The sequence below is a fragment of the Schistocerca nitens genome, chromosome 4, assembly GCF_023898315.1.
Source record: "Schistocerca nitens isolate TAMUIC-IGC-003100 chromosome 4, iqSchNite1.1, whole genome shotgun sequence".
NCBI classification, from domain to species: Eukaryota; Metazoa; Arthropoda; class Insecta; order Orthoptera; family Acrididae; genus Schistocerca; species Schistocerca nitens.
Window position 1 is genome coordinate 205,802,304 of NC_064617.1, and position 13,296 is coordinate 205,815,599.

At 43.4% G+C, this 13,296-nt stretch overlaps 1 protein-coding gene across 1 annotated transcript in view; it reads right to left on the bottom strand.

Annotated features, from left to right (window-relative positions):
- LOC126251872 (luciferin sulfotransferase-like) overlaps positions 1 to 13,296 on the bottom strand; it is a 146,008-nt gene that overhangs the window by 62,756 nt on the left and 69,956 nt on the right. The gene's annotated exons all lie outside the window — the stretch shown is intronic.

Consider the following 13,296-nt stretch of genomic DNA (forward strand, 5'->3'; position numbering starts at 1 on the left):
GGCCAATTTAAGGCCAGGAGACGCAAGCTGCCATTTGGAACGTCCAGTTGAGAAGGACGCCAAGAGACGCGTAAGTGAAGAACTTACAGGGTGATACTTATTGAACTACGTAAAATAAAATTGTCATAACTTCTGAACGGTTTGCTTTAGGACGTTCAAACTGCACGGTTGGTCGCGGGACATGACGGGAACTAGTATGCGCTGTATGTTTTCGTTTAGAGACGATGCCCATTTTCATTTGGATGGGTTCGTCAATGAGCAAAATTGGCGCATTTGGGGGACTGAGAATCCGATTTTCGCGATCGAGAAGTCTCTTCACCCTCAACGGGTGACTGTGCGGTGTGCAATGTCCAGTCACGGAATAATCGGTGCGGTATTCCTTCGCCGCGCGGGATTAGCCAAGCGGTCGAAGACGCTGCAGTCATGGACTGTGCGGCTTGTCCGGCGGAGGTTCGAGTCCTCCCTGGGGCATGGGTGTGTGTGTTAGTCCTTAAGATAATTTAGGTTAAGTAGTGTGTAAGCTTAGGGACTGATGACCTTAGCAGTTAAGTCCCATACGATTTCACACACATTTGATATTCTTTCATGGCACGGTGACTAACTACCTAATGGTATGTGGAGGTTTTGGAAGATGATTTCATCCCCATTATCCAAAATGACCCTGATTTCGACAAGATGTGGTTCATGAAAGACGGGGCTCGACCGCAACGAAGCGGGAGAGTGTTTGATGGAGCACTCTGAGGACCGCATTCTGGCTCTGGGGTACCCAGAGGCCACTGGCATGGACCTCGATTAGCCGCCATATTCTCCGGATCTTAACACATGCAACTCCTTTTTGTGGGGCTTTATTAAAGACAAGGTGTGCAGCAATAACCCCAGAATCATTGCTGAGCTGAAAATATGCATTCAGAAGGTCCATCATCAGTGTTCCGATACATGAGCGGATCATGCAGAATTCCGCTATTCGTCTGCGCCACATCATTGCTAATGATGATAAGCATATCGAACATGTCATAACCTAAATCCGAATATCTGCAGTGACGTTTACATGTTGAATGAAGTGTGTGCACAACGTAGTTCCTAATTAATTTACTCCTTTTCGTATAATTCAATAATTGTCACGCAGTATACAGTATTATTTAAAAAAATGGTTCAAATGGCTCTGAGCACTATGGGACTTAACATCTGAGGTCATCAGTCCCTTAGAACTTAGAACTACTTAAACCTAACTAACCTAAGGACATCACACACATCCATGCCCGAGGCATGATTCGGACCTGCGACCGTAGCAGTCGCGCGGATCCGGACTGAAGCGCCTAGAACCGCTCGGCCACCACGGCCGGCATACAGTGTTATTCCGTGATGATTTATAGATATGAGTGGTATCTGTTCTGTCAGACGCGACAGACAGAAGTGTCATCACTCATATCTATAATTCTATTGGCGCCGTGACTGATGAAAAAGTTTCATTGGGGACGCACAAGAACTTCTACGACAATCAGAAAACTGCGAATCCACCACCACCCGTGAAGACGCGCCCGGCTGGAACACAAGGCACAATAGGATCGGCGAGGAACATTCCCACGAAGAGAGAAAACTCCGTCAGAACAGGCCTCGGAAGGCCCACCCGTTTCGACCGACCGCCGGCTCATCCTCAGCTATGGGTGTCACTGGCTGCGAATATGGAGGGGCATGTGGCCAGCATACCGCACTCCTGGGCGTTGTCAGTTTTCTTGACCTGAGCCGCTACTTCTCAGTCAAGCAGCTCCTCGACTGGCCTCACAAGGGCTGCATGCACCCTGCTGCAACAGCACTCGGCAGACCCGTACAGCCACCCATCCAAGTGCTAGCCAAGCCTGACAGCGCTTAACTCACAAAGAGAGATGCGGTGCGTTATTGTTTTGTACTGAAAGAAGCAGTTTATGTCTCGTATTTGTTATACCATTTATGTAATACCTGCTGTTATCAGTTCTTTCCTCTAAATAAAGAAAAAAAGCGGTTAACACAACTGCTCTAGGTACGAGGACCATCAGGGTTCGAGTCCCAATCCGGCACAAATTTTCAATTGTCCCCGTTGCATTGCCGCAATGTCCTGTGCGGCTGGACATCATTATTTCCTTCCTATCTCTTTCTGATTCCGTTTTCTTTCCATTTCTTTCATCCCAATTATTCGTGTCCGTGATAATGTTACAAATTTTCAAGGGTTACAGGTATGTAGAAGGGCAGATGTATCAGTTAAAGGTAAGGGACACTGGTCTGGAAGCGACCGAGCCGAAAGCTATAAGTGAAACATCTGACAGTGGAACACACGTACCGGTACTGTTATTGCTAAGACTAAAGGGTAGGCAATCCCGATTAGCACTTCTTATCCGTCAACGGATGGGTTTCAGCATGTTGGAATCCCACCTCGAGAACTTTTAACATTGCAGCGCGTCAGCAATCGTGAATAATTTAATGATTATAAAGAATCCGCCTCGATTGCAAATAGAAACCGGATGTTGACCTAGGTTTCGGCGCGGATAACCACGCCGTCTTCGGAACACACTAAATCTACAAACTGCCTAAAGAGGCATGGTCCAACAATAATACAGAACGCCCGAAAGGGCAAAAGACTCTCATAAAATGTCAAATAAACGGTACGTGTGTACCATGTCAATAGCTGTACTTAGCTCAAACGTCAGAAGCGTGCTTCCTCACCCCAGCCAGTTTACCAGAGAACCCGCGGCCCACCGAACGTTGGCTGGGGTGAGGAAGCACGCTTCTGACGTTTGAGCTAAGTACAGCTATTGACATGGTACACACGTACCGTTTATTTTACATTTTATGAGAGTCTTTTGCCCTTTCGGGCGTTCTGTATTAATGTTGGACCATGCCTCTTTAGGCAGTTTGTAGTTCTAGTGTGTTCCGAAGACGGCGTGGTTATCCGCGCCGAAACCTAGGTCAACATCCGGTTTCTATTTGCAATCGAGGCGGATTCTTTATAATCATTGAATCCCACCTCACTTTGAACTGGCGGTTCGTCAACATCTGGACCAGACGTCCACTGTTAGGTGGAAAGATAGAGCAGGTCCTGTTTCCTGGCCGGCACGTACAGCAGATCTCACTGCACTTGATTTGTTCTTGTGTACGAGACGCCTACCGAGGCTGAAGTAGTTCTCCTGGCAAGAATTCTCAGTGCCTGCGAATCTCTTCAAAAGACGCCGAGGATATTAGGATGCCGAGCCTGTATTGACGCTGGGGGACGTAATTTTCAATTAGTGTTGTAAATGTAACAGCTTGTGGAACTTGTTCGGGTAAATTGAATCCATTATCACAGTACTGTAGACTTGGGATTTTCGGTCTGCCTGACATGAACTCCCGTGCGCCGTTACTTGTCCATAAACAGGAAATATTATCTTAGGGCTCTGGGGAGTGTTCAACGGGAATTGTAAATTTCATGATGACGGTTCGGAAGTTGAGGGCCTTAGTTTGAGCGCTGCGCGAGGCTAAGGTGGAACTTGAGTCGATTTTCGCTTATACCTTTCGACTCCGTCGTTTCCAGACTAGGGTCCCTACCTCAAATCACAAATTTACAATTCTCCATCATCCCTCAATATTTGTAACATCATCATGTAATCAACGTGTGTACACGGTCCATCACAGTAGTGGAAACTGACACAGGTGCAAGGATACGATAACAGAAGGAAAAGCGTTCCAGTAAACGTGGGTTCGCATACTAGCTGTTTGCGAGGTAGTTGAGGATGTGTGATTACAAACCGACTCTAGTTTTAATAGGAACTATTGTCCTAATTGGAGTACAAATGTATTTGAAATGTGAACTTTTCGATAAATTCCCCGTCTGATTCGGCTCAAATTTCGCAGAAGGCCTAGCTTAACGAGAGATGCAATACTATTTCAGCATGTTATACACAGTTTTTGTAATACATTACGACAGCAGCGCTCCAAGCGAACAATACAATATTGGATGTATGCGAATAGTGTCGTTTATATCGATTTGTAACACAGTTTCTACAATAGTGAGCGTATATAGCACAATAAAAATTGGGAGTAACAAAATAGTTACACCATATTTGTCTCTTTTTAGTTTCCTAAGGATCCTGGGTGGTACAAAACGGTACATTACAGGATAGTTTGCTTACGATTCTCTCGTACGCCACAGACATTTACTGAAGATAGTCACTTCGTCTTAAGAACAAAAAAGTGACTGGTAAACAATCGAAAGAGGTCGTATAGCTGCGCAATACAATGAAATTTCGCTCGATACGCTTCCAGCCAAATCCGTGAAAGCAAAACACAGGGAACTTGTATGGAAATCAATACGTACATTATTTAACGTACCAGATGGGCCAACGTAACTGTAGTCTAAAGGGAAACCGCACAGACGTGATAATAAAATGCCGCGCGGGATTAGCCGAGCGGTCTCAGGCGCTGCAGTCATGGATTGTGTGGCTGGTCCCGGCGGAGGTTCGAGTCCTCCCTCGGGCATGGGTGTGTGTGTTTGTCCTTAGGATAATTTAGGTTAAGTAGTGTGTAAGCTTAGGGACTGATGACCTTAGCAGTTAAGTCCCATAAGATTTCGCACACATTTGAACATTTTTTGATAATAAAACGTCAAAAGCAATAAAGCTATTTTGCCAGTACAGAAAAACCAGTTCCACAATTTTTGCTACATCTGAGCCACAAACGCCAAGAATCTTCAAAAAATTCGCTTTTGAAGCAAAAGTAACTACATTTTCAAGAAATTTCATATATTTGAACGTCGAGTCGAGTGTAAAAATTTGCGAGTCATTAGACTCCATACAGAATTGTTGCGTTTCAAGAAAAGTGTCTGTCATAATAAGAACAGACAACAGAAATAAATCCTTCTCATCCATTAAATATGTGTTTACATTCTCTTGCTTTCAGCGGAGCGGCAGTTATACGCATATTCGAAACTTGAATAAGTTGTAGCATATGTCACTGAATCAGTGAGATTCGGCTGTTTTTAGATTTGTTTGACGATTATTCATGGTCCCTGATAATTTACTAACGTTTGAAAGGAAAAAATGTAACTAGTCCGTTAGTTAAGTGGAAAAATAATTAAAAGCAAATATCTTACGTCTGGCTTTCTCGTGGCTAGGGGCATAGTGCCGTTCCAACTGTCAGACGGTTAGCAACTTTCACAGCAGTGAATGTCACGACTGTATATATTAGACTGTGGCGGTACGTGTTACAAATTACTGTACACCCGTACATGTTGAAGGAGGTGTTGCACGTGTCGTTCCCACATCTGGAGGAAATACTCCAGTGGTCTGTGCAGTGAGTAATGAGCGCTTTCAAACACCCTCGGATCTTCTCGTAAATCTTGACGGATTGTGCAGTTCGCTGCTCCAGTCCTTATACCGCATGAGCATGAGCGCTGTACACTTTACTTCTGAGATGACCCCAGACGGAAAAATCCAGGGGCTCGAGGTCAGGTGACGTCGGAGACCAAGGTGCAGTCTGTATTCAACCAATCCATTTGGACCATCCTAGAGCTTTAGATGTCATCTCAGGTCAGCAGCAAAATGTGCCTGAGCCCCACATTCCGCAACGATACGCAATGTACGGTAGGTCGTGGGTAAAACTTGCGTTCAATTAGGTGGGGACTTCCAAATACAGGGGCTGGACAAAAACATGGAAACTCCGAGACAAATGCATAGGTGAATATGAACGCAATTGCTAGCCAAGTCTGCTAGTTCAGCTGTGGTTTTTTCTGCATCTACATCTACATGGATACTCTGCAAATCACAATTAAGTGCCTGGCAGAGGGTTGATCGAACCACCTTCACAGTTCTCTATTATTCCAATCTCGTTTAGCGTGCGGAAATAACGAACACCTGTATCTTTCCGTACGAGCTTTGATTTATTTTATCGTGGAGATCGTTCCTCCCTATGTGGGTGGGTGTCAACAAAATATTTTCGCATTCGGAGGAGAAAGTTGGTGGTTGGAATTTCGTGAGAAGATTCCGTCGCAACGAAAAACGCCTTTCTTTTAATGATGTCCACCTCAAATCCTGTATCATTTCTGTGACACTCTCTCCCATATTTCACGATAATACAAAACGTGCTGCCTTTCTCTGAACTTTTTCGATGTACTCTGACAGTCCTATCTGGTAAGGATCCCACACCGCGTAGCAGTATTCTAAAAGAGGACGGACAAGCGTAGTGTAGGCAGTCTCCTTAGTAGCTCTGTTACATTTTCTAAGCGTCCTGCCAATAAAACGCAGTCTTTGGTTAGCCTTCCTCACAACATTTTCTATGTGTTTCTTCCAATTTAAGTTGTTCGCGATTGTAATTCCTAGGTAATTATTTGAATTTACAGCTTTTAGATTAGACTGATTTATCGTGTAACCGAAGTTTAACGAGTTCCTTTTAACACTCATGTGGATGACCTCACACTTTTCGTTATCTAGGGTCAACTGCCACTTTTCGCACCATTCAGCTATCTTTTCTTAATCGTTTTGCAGTTTGTTTTGGTCTTCTGATGACTTTATTAGTCGATAAACGACAGCGTCTTCTGAAAACAACCGAAGACGGCTGCTCAGATTGTCTCCCAAATCGTTTATATAGGTAAGGAACAGCAAAGGTCCTATAACACTATCTTGGGGAACGCCAGAAATCACTTCTGTTTTACTCGATGACTTTCCGTCAATTACTACGAACTGTGACCTCTCTGACAGGAAATCACAGATCCAGTCACGTAACTGAGACGATATTCCATAAGCAAGCAAATTTCACTACGAGTCGCTTGTGTGGTACAGTGTCAAAAGCCTTCCGGAAATTCAGAAATACGGAATCGATCTGAAATCCCTTGTCAATAGCGCTCAACACTTCATGTGAATAAAGAGATAGTTGCGTCTCACAGGAACGATGTTTTCTAAACCCATGTTGACTGTGTGTCAATAGACCCTTTTCTTCGAGGTAATTCATAATGTTCGGACACAATATATGTTCCAGAATCCTGTTGCATATCGACGTTAACGATATGGGCCTGTAATTTAGTGGATTACTCCTACTACCTTTCTTCAATATTGGTGTGACCTGTGCACTTTTGCAGTCTTTGGGTACGGATCTTTCGTCGAGCGAACGGTTGTATATGATTGTTAAGTACGGAGCTAATGCATCAGCATACTCTGAAAGGAACATAACTGGTATACAATCTGGATCAGAAGACTTGCTATTGTTAAGTGATTTAAGTGCTTCATTACTCCGAGGATATTTACTTCTACGTTACTCATGTTGGCAGATGTTCTCGATTCGAATTATGGAATATTTACTTCGTCTTCTTTTGTGAAGGCATTTCGGAAGACTGTGTTTAGTTACTCTGCTTTGGCAGCACTGTCTTCGATAGTATCCCCATTGCTATCGCGCAGAGTTGGCATTGATTGTTTCTTGCCGCTAACATATTTCACATACGACCAGAATCTCTTAGGATTTTCTGCCAGGTTTCGAGACATGAACGGCACCTGTGGAATATCCTAAATACGTTACAAGTGGCAGTCGTGATAAGAACAGTGCTCCGTTGTGAGTGCATCATGTCAGAGCTAAATGAATCCGGACGTGCGCAAATCGTTGGTGCTCGCATGGTGGGTGCTTCCGTAACGAATGGAGCGGAAGTGTTCAGTGTTTCAAGAGGCAGGTGATCGTGACAGTAGGTCATTGAAGAGGACTGTGACGAAAAATGAGAGGACCACAGCTGCCAAAGTCACTGCAGAAATGATTGTCGCACTCGCGAACCCTGTCAGCAGCAAAATACAACGGAGGGAGCTCCATAAACAGAACTGCAGGGCGGGCTGGAACTCCAAAACCACTAATCAGTAATGCAAGTGCCCGTAATAGGAAAACGTGATGCCGAAGCCATAAAACCTGTACAATGAAGCAATTGAAAGAAACTAATTTGGTAGGATGAGCCTTGTTGCACACAGTTTCCAACATCTGGCCCAGTGTACGTGCCACCAGTGAAATATGGCGGGTGTTTGATGATGATTTGGGGGTCATATCGTGGTATTCCATGTTCACTGTTACCTTAACTTTGCACTGTTTAGCGGTAAGGAGGATAGAACATTCCACTGAAAACAATACAGGACTTGTATTTACCCATTTCGAAACGACTGGAAGCCCTTTCGAATGCCAACTTGTTCCCTACACAGTATTAGGTATTGTAATGTTACTCTCCACGGTCGCATCGCTGCGGAAGTTTATGCGACCATTTAAAAAGTTGATCTGGACCACCCAGTGGTAAAATATGTGTTCCCCAATGCTGATGCAGTGTTCCGACGTGACAGGGTCCCTTTTCATACAGATTGCGTCGACCATGGCTGGTTTGTGAGCACGAGGATGAATTGTCGCATTTCCCTTGACTAGCACGTTCACCAGATTTCAACGTTATTAAACCTTTGTCGTCTACTTTGAAGAGAATGGTGACTGATCGGTATATACCTGCATCATTGTTACCTGAATTTTCGACTATTTAGCGGGAGGGAGAGTATAACATCCCACAGAAAACAATACAGGACTTGTATTTACCCATTTCGAGACGACTGGAAGCTCTTCAGAACGCCAACTTGTTTCCTAGACAGTATTAGATATTTTAATGTACTGTGTTTTTGTATTTATCCAACTCGTGTGTGACTCATACACCGCGTAGAAAATGGCCGTCGAGAGCGAGGGAAGAAAACCATTTTTTCATAATGTGTGGCCACAGTCATAATATATTTCTTTAAAGTCAGTACCGCCATTAGACTGTTTTTTATTTGCAGTGTTACATTTACACAATCATGATTTCGGTTTCAAAGTGCCATTATCAAGTGTTTTAATGTTATACAGTGCCTAAGATGGCATACAGTCGTATTTAAAATACACTAAATGGCTCTGAGCACTATGGGACTCAACTGCTGAGGTCATTAGTCCCCTAGAACTTAGAACTAGTTAAACCTAACTAACCTAAGGACATCACAAACATCCATGCCCGAGGCAGGATTCGAACCTGCGACCGTAGCGGTCTTGCGGTTCCAGACTGCAGCGCCTTTAACCGCACGGCTAAAATACACTATTAGCCAACTGTCTTTCAGTCAAGATGGTATACTCGGTGATAATACAAAGCAGCACGCTTTTACCAGAAGTATTGACCCTTAGACAATGTGTCTAATAGTGTATTTTAAATACGACAGTATGCCATCTCAGGCACTGTTTAACATTAAAACACTTGATAATGGCACTTTGAAGCCGAAATCATGATCGTGTAAATGTAACACTGCAAATAAAAAACAGTCTAACGGCGGTACTGACTTTAAAGGAAAAAAACCAATTCCGACACTAGGTGACTGAAGAACCCCTCGAGGGCTCAGCTAACAATGCCATTCAACTCTTTCTTTCTTGTCTGTTGCTTATATCTACCAGTGCCGACCAGAGAGTCTTTGAAGCTTTCTGAGTGCGCGTGCAAACTTTCAGGTTCCATCGACAAATAGCATAGTTGCAACAAGGTATTAAAACAGCGTCTGTAAGTGAAGCACTTCACAAGCAGCATATTGTCACTGCCGAAAAAGAAACTGTGGGGAATATTCACAAATGTTTGATTTAAATCTGCAGTCGGCAGGAACATAGTTGTTCGATGGACACAGAGGATGACACTATCAGTTGTTCGGTCGAGTTTCATGATTTTCTGCGAACGGGGAGATTATCCACAGGTGTCGCACAAGACACGGTGCAGCGCGCTGATGTTCTCATTCACCACGATCGACATATTATGATTTGGCAGTTGGCACAACAACAACCTAGGTCATTTTCTTTATTCAACCTGATAATGCTCGTCCACAGACGAGTCTGAGAACTTCTGATCGCCCCAAGAAATAGGATTGCACGGAGCTACCGCATCTACCCTATAGCTCTGACCTAGCTCCCTCTGACTTCTATTCGTTTGGGTCATTATGGGGTAGTGTTTGTGGAAGATATTTTGAGAACGACGAGGAGGTGATTCCGAAAGTGAAGAGATGGCCACGTGACTGGAACAAGGAGTGATACCTAAGGGCATAACGACCTTGTGTCTCGCTGGAGGATGGCAATAGGACTAGAGCAGGATCATGTAGAAAAAGAGGGAGTGTAGAGAAAAGCCATTCTTTCATGTGTGTTTTTGCATTACGTGGAATACATAACTGTAGAAGAAAAAATGTATGTCATCACTTTCATGGCGACCGCCGTATGTAGAGCTATACTCTGCAGTACTCGTAATGGTGTGTTGCGGAGGCTACTTCAAGTACCGCTGTGCTGTGCTGTGCTGCCTTCATGGTCTTTTCGCGAGGAAGGTGGAAGTGATATGTTGTCTGACTCGTCTATTAACGTAAACTCTTGGAATTTTAAAAATATATTACGTCATTATGCAAAACACCTATCTTGGAAATTTTGTCACTAGAGTCATTCCTGTGACGCTTTCGCGTTTATTAAATGAACTTGTGACGAAATGTGCAGCTCTTTTTTGGAACCTTCTCTCCCTCCGTCACTCTTGTTTACTAATGGTCAGAGACTGAATCAAAACTGAAGTATCGGCCAACTGAGGGTTTTGTAACTATTCTTACTCGTGGATGGACTACAGTTACTGATGATTCTTCTTATGAATCTCAGTCCGCGTTTAGTTTGATGTGATCAGCCCACGTTAGATTTCGACATATGCATGGTTCAAATGGCTCTGAGCACTATGGGACTTAACATCTATGGTCATCAGTCCCCTAGAACTTAGAACTACTTAAACCTAACTAACCTAAGGACATCACACAACACCCAGTCATCACGAGTCGACATATGCATAATCACAGATATTTAATGTACGTCTTTTACCAGTGATTGTGCTTCTTCGGAATTTCCAGTCTGAAATCGTTCACCGTTCGCAACAGTGAGTCTCGTAATCGGCGTAATTCCGCTTCATTTTCATCTTATTTTATTTCTCATGCATAGATAGACAGATAAACCTCCAATATATTTGGGAGTCTACAATTTTATACATATTCCTTCTTAACACTTCGAAGTACCATACTGCCTGTCATCAACCTTCGCCCATTGCAGTTTCAGCCACATTTACGAGATATCTTAATAACACAATCTCCAGTCAGCCGGACTGAAATCCTACATGTTTTAGTTATAACTGGGTCCAAAGCCGAAGTAATTCAAATCTTTTTATGACAATAATCTTCCTCGAATTTGTCATTCAAAAAAATGCAGTACTTGACTTTGTTTCAATTAGAACCAGCAACTCGTGTGCTAGATTTCTCCCAACATTCAGGCTAATGGCGCTGTCCCATGTGACTCATCTAACCGTCCATCTGTTGTCCACCCTTAATGATGTTCCTCAGAGCAACGTCTTAGCTGAGGCAAGCCACCGCTATGTAAAATAAACAAAATGATTACGAAGTTAAACGATAACATTGCCTTCAGAAACTACTGCTGTGTGCAAGAGGTAATTTTTTTCATCATTCTCTTGCATCATTATAGCTGGTAATTACGTCAATTGAGACGCTGTTTCTTGCCTCACGAACGAGAAGGTATTTGAAATGTGTGTCCAACGCTGTGGGTCGTTTTTATTCTATTTACCAGATGCTTTCGTGCACGAAAACTATGTTTGTTTAATTGAAGTTTTTCAGCCTATCAACAACGACGCACGCTGTTCAAATTTTATACATTATGCTTGTCGTTATGAGAGCCTCGTATGACCTATCCATTTTATAGTGACTTATCTACACCGTATCAACTGGAACACACAGCAACCGAACTAGTTAAAATAGTATTTAAAATGCAGCTTACAAGTCAGCATCGATTTTCGTAACCTGACATACTAATCCATACATATTGTAAAAATGTAAGTATGTACGTATGTATGTGTGTGTGTGTGTGTGTGTGTGTGTGTGTTCTACATCTACCTCCTACGCTGTTGGGTCGATTTCAACCGAACTTGGTACACAGGTCCCTTATTGTCAGGCACCAATCGCTGGCCGGCCGCGGTGGTCTCGTGGTTCTAGGCGCTCAGTCCGGAACCGCGCGACTGCTACGGTCGCAGGTTCGAATCCTGCCTCGGGCATGAATGTGTGTGATGTCCTTAGGTTAGTTAGGTTTAAGTACTTCTAAGTTCTAGGGGACTGATGACCTCAGATGTTAAGTCCCATAGTGCTCAGAGCCATTTGAATCATTTTTTTTTAACCAATCGCTGTGGGGCTAAGAACCACCTACCTATCGTAGTGTAGGAGATATGACGTCATAAGCAGTGAGATGGGTGAAATACGTTGGTGACGGTTAAATTTATTACCTCTTTGCTATCAACTCATCTCGCAACACACTTTGCAGACAGTATCCATACATGTCGCTGAATGTATCTATAAAATGTTGTTACTGTGTCATGCATAGATCAGGAAGTATGACGTCATAAATATCGAGGTGCGTGAAAAGCTGCCGCATCTTGCATGATGTTTAAATTATTACTTCTTCTCTCCTAACTCTATTCGTAACATATTTTGCTGACACTACTCACATATGCAGCTGAATGTACAAATATGCGATTGTACGACATATAGTTCAAAAGATATGATGTCATGAACACGGTGATACGTGAAAAAATACCGCATCATGCATGAAGTTTTAAGTTTTAATACATTTATTCTTTACTACTAAGCTACTCCTACAGTCGGCTCAGCTTAAGGAACAGAACCTAACAGAGCTTGCGACATTTTTCTAATGCGAGATGCAAACTGCTGTAGGCGGAAACGATAGCCGTCTATAGAGCTATGATGAGGCGTTGCCATAGAGGCGTTTATAAAATCGTGTTGTAGACAAGCGAAGCAGTTTCGCCCAGCGTATAGAAACTATCTGGGATCGTGCGTCGTAATTTGGATACTGTTCAAAAATGGTTCAAATGGCTCTGAGCACTATGGGACTTAACTTCTAAGGTCATCAGTCCCCTAGAACTTAGAACTACTTAAACCTAACTAACCTAAGGACATCACACACATCCATGCCCGAGGCAGGATTCGAACCTGCAACCGTAGCGGCCGCGCCGTTCCAGACTGTAGCGCCTTTAACCGCTTGGCCACCACGGCCGGCTGGATACTGTACATACACATTTGTACATTATACATATTTGATAGTTTCAAAGGTGTTTTCGCGAATACAAGGAAATGAAATTTTTTCGATACTTCACTACAAACAGTTCAGTTTTTGTTTTCGTTTCTGCAACTGTGAAAATGATTACCAGTGCAATGTCGTGTTCGTCGGCTCGTAACAGATAAAGATGTAGAC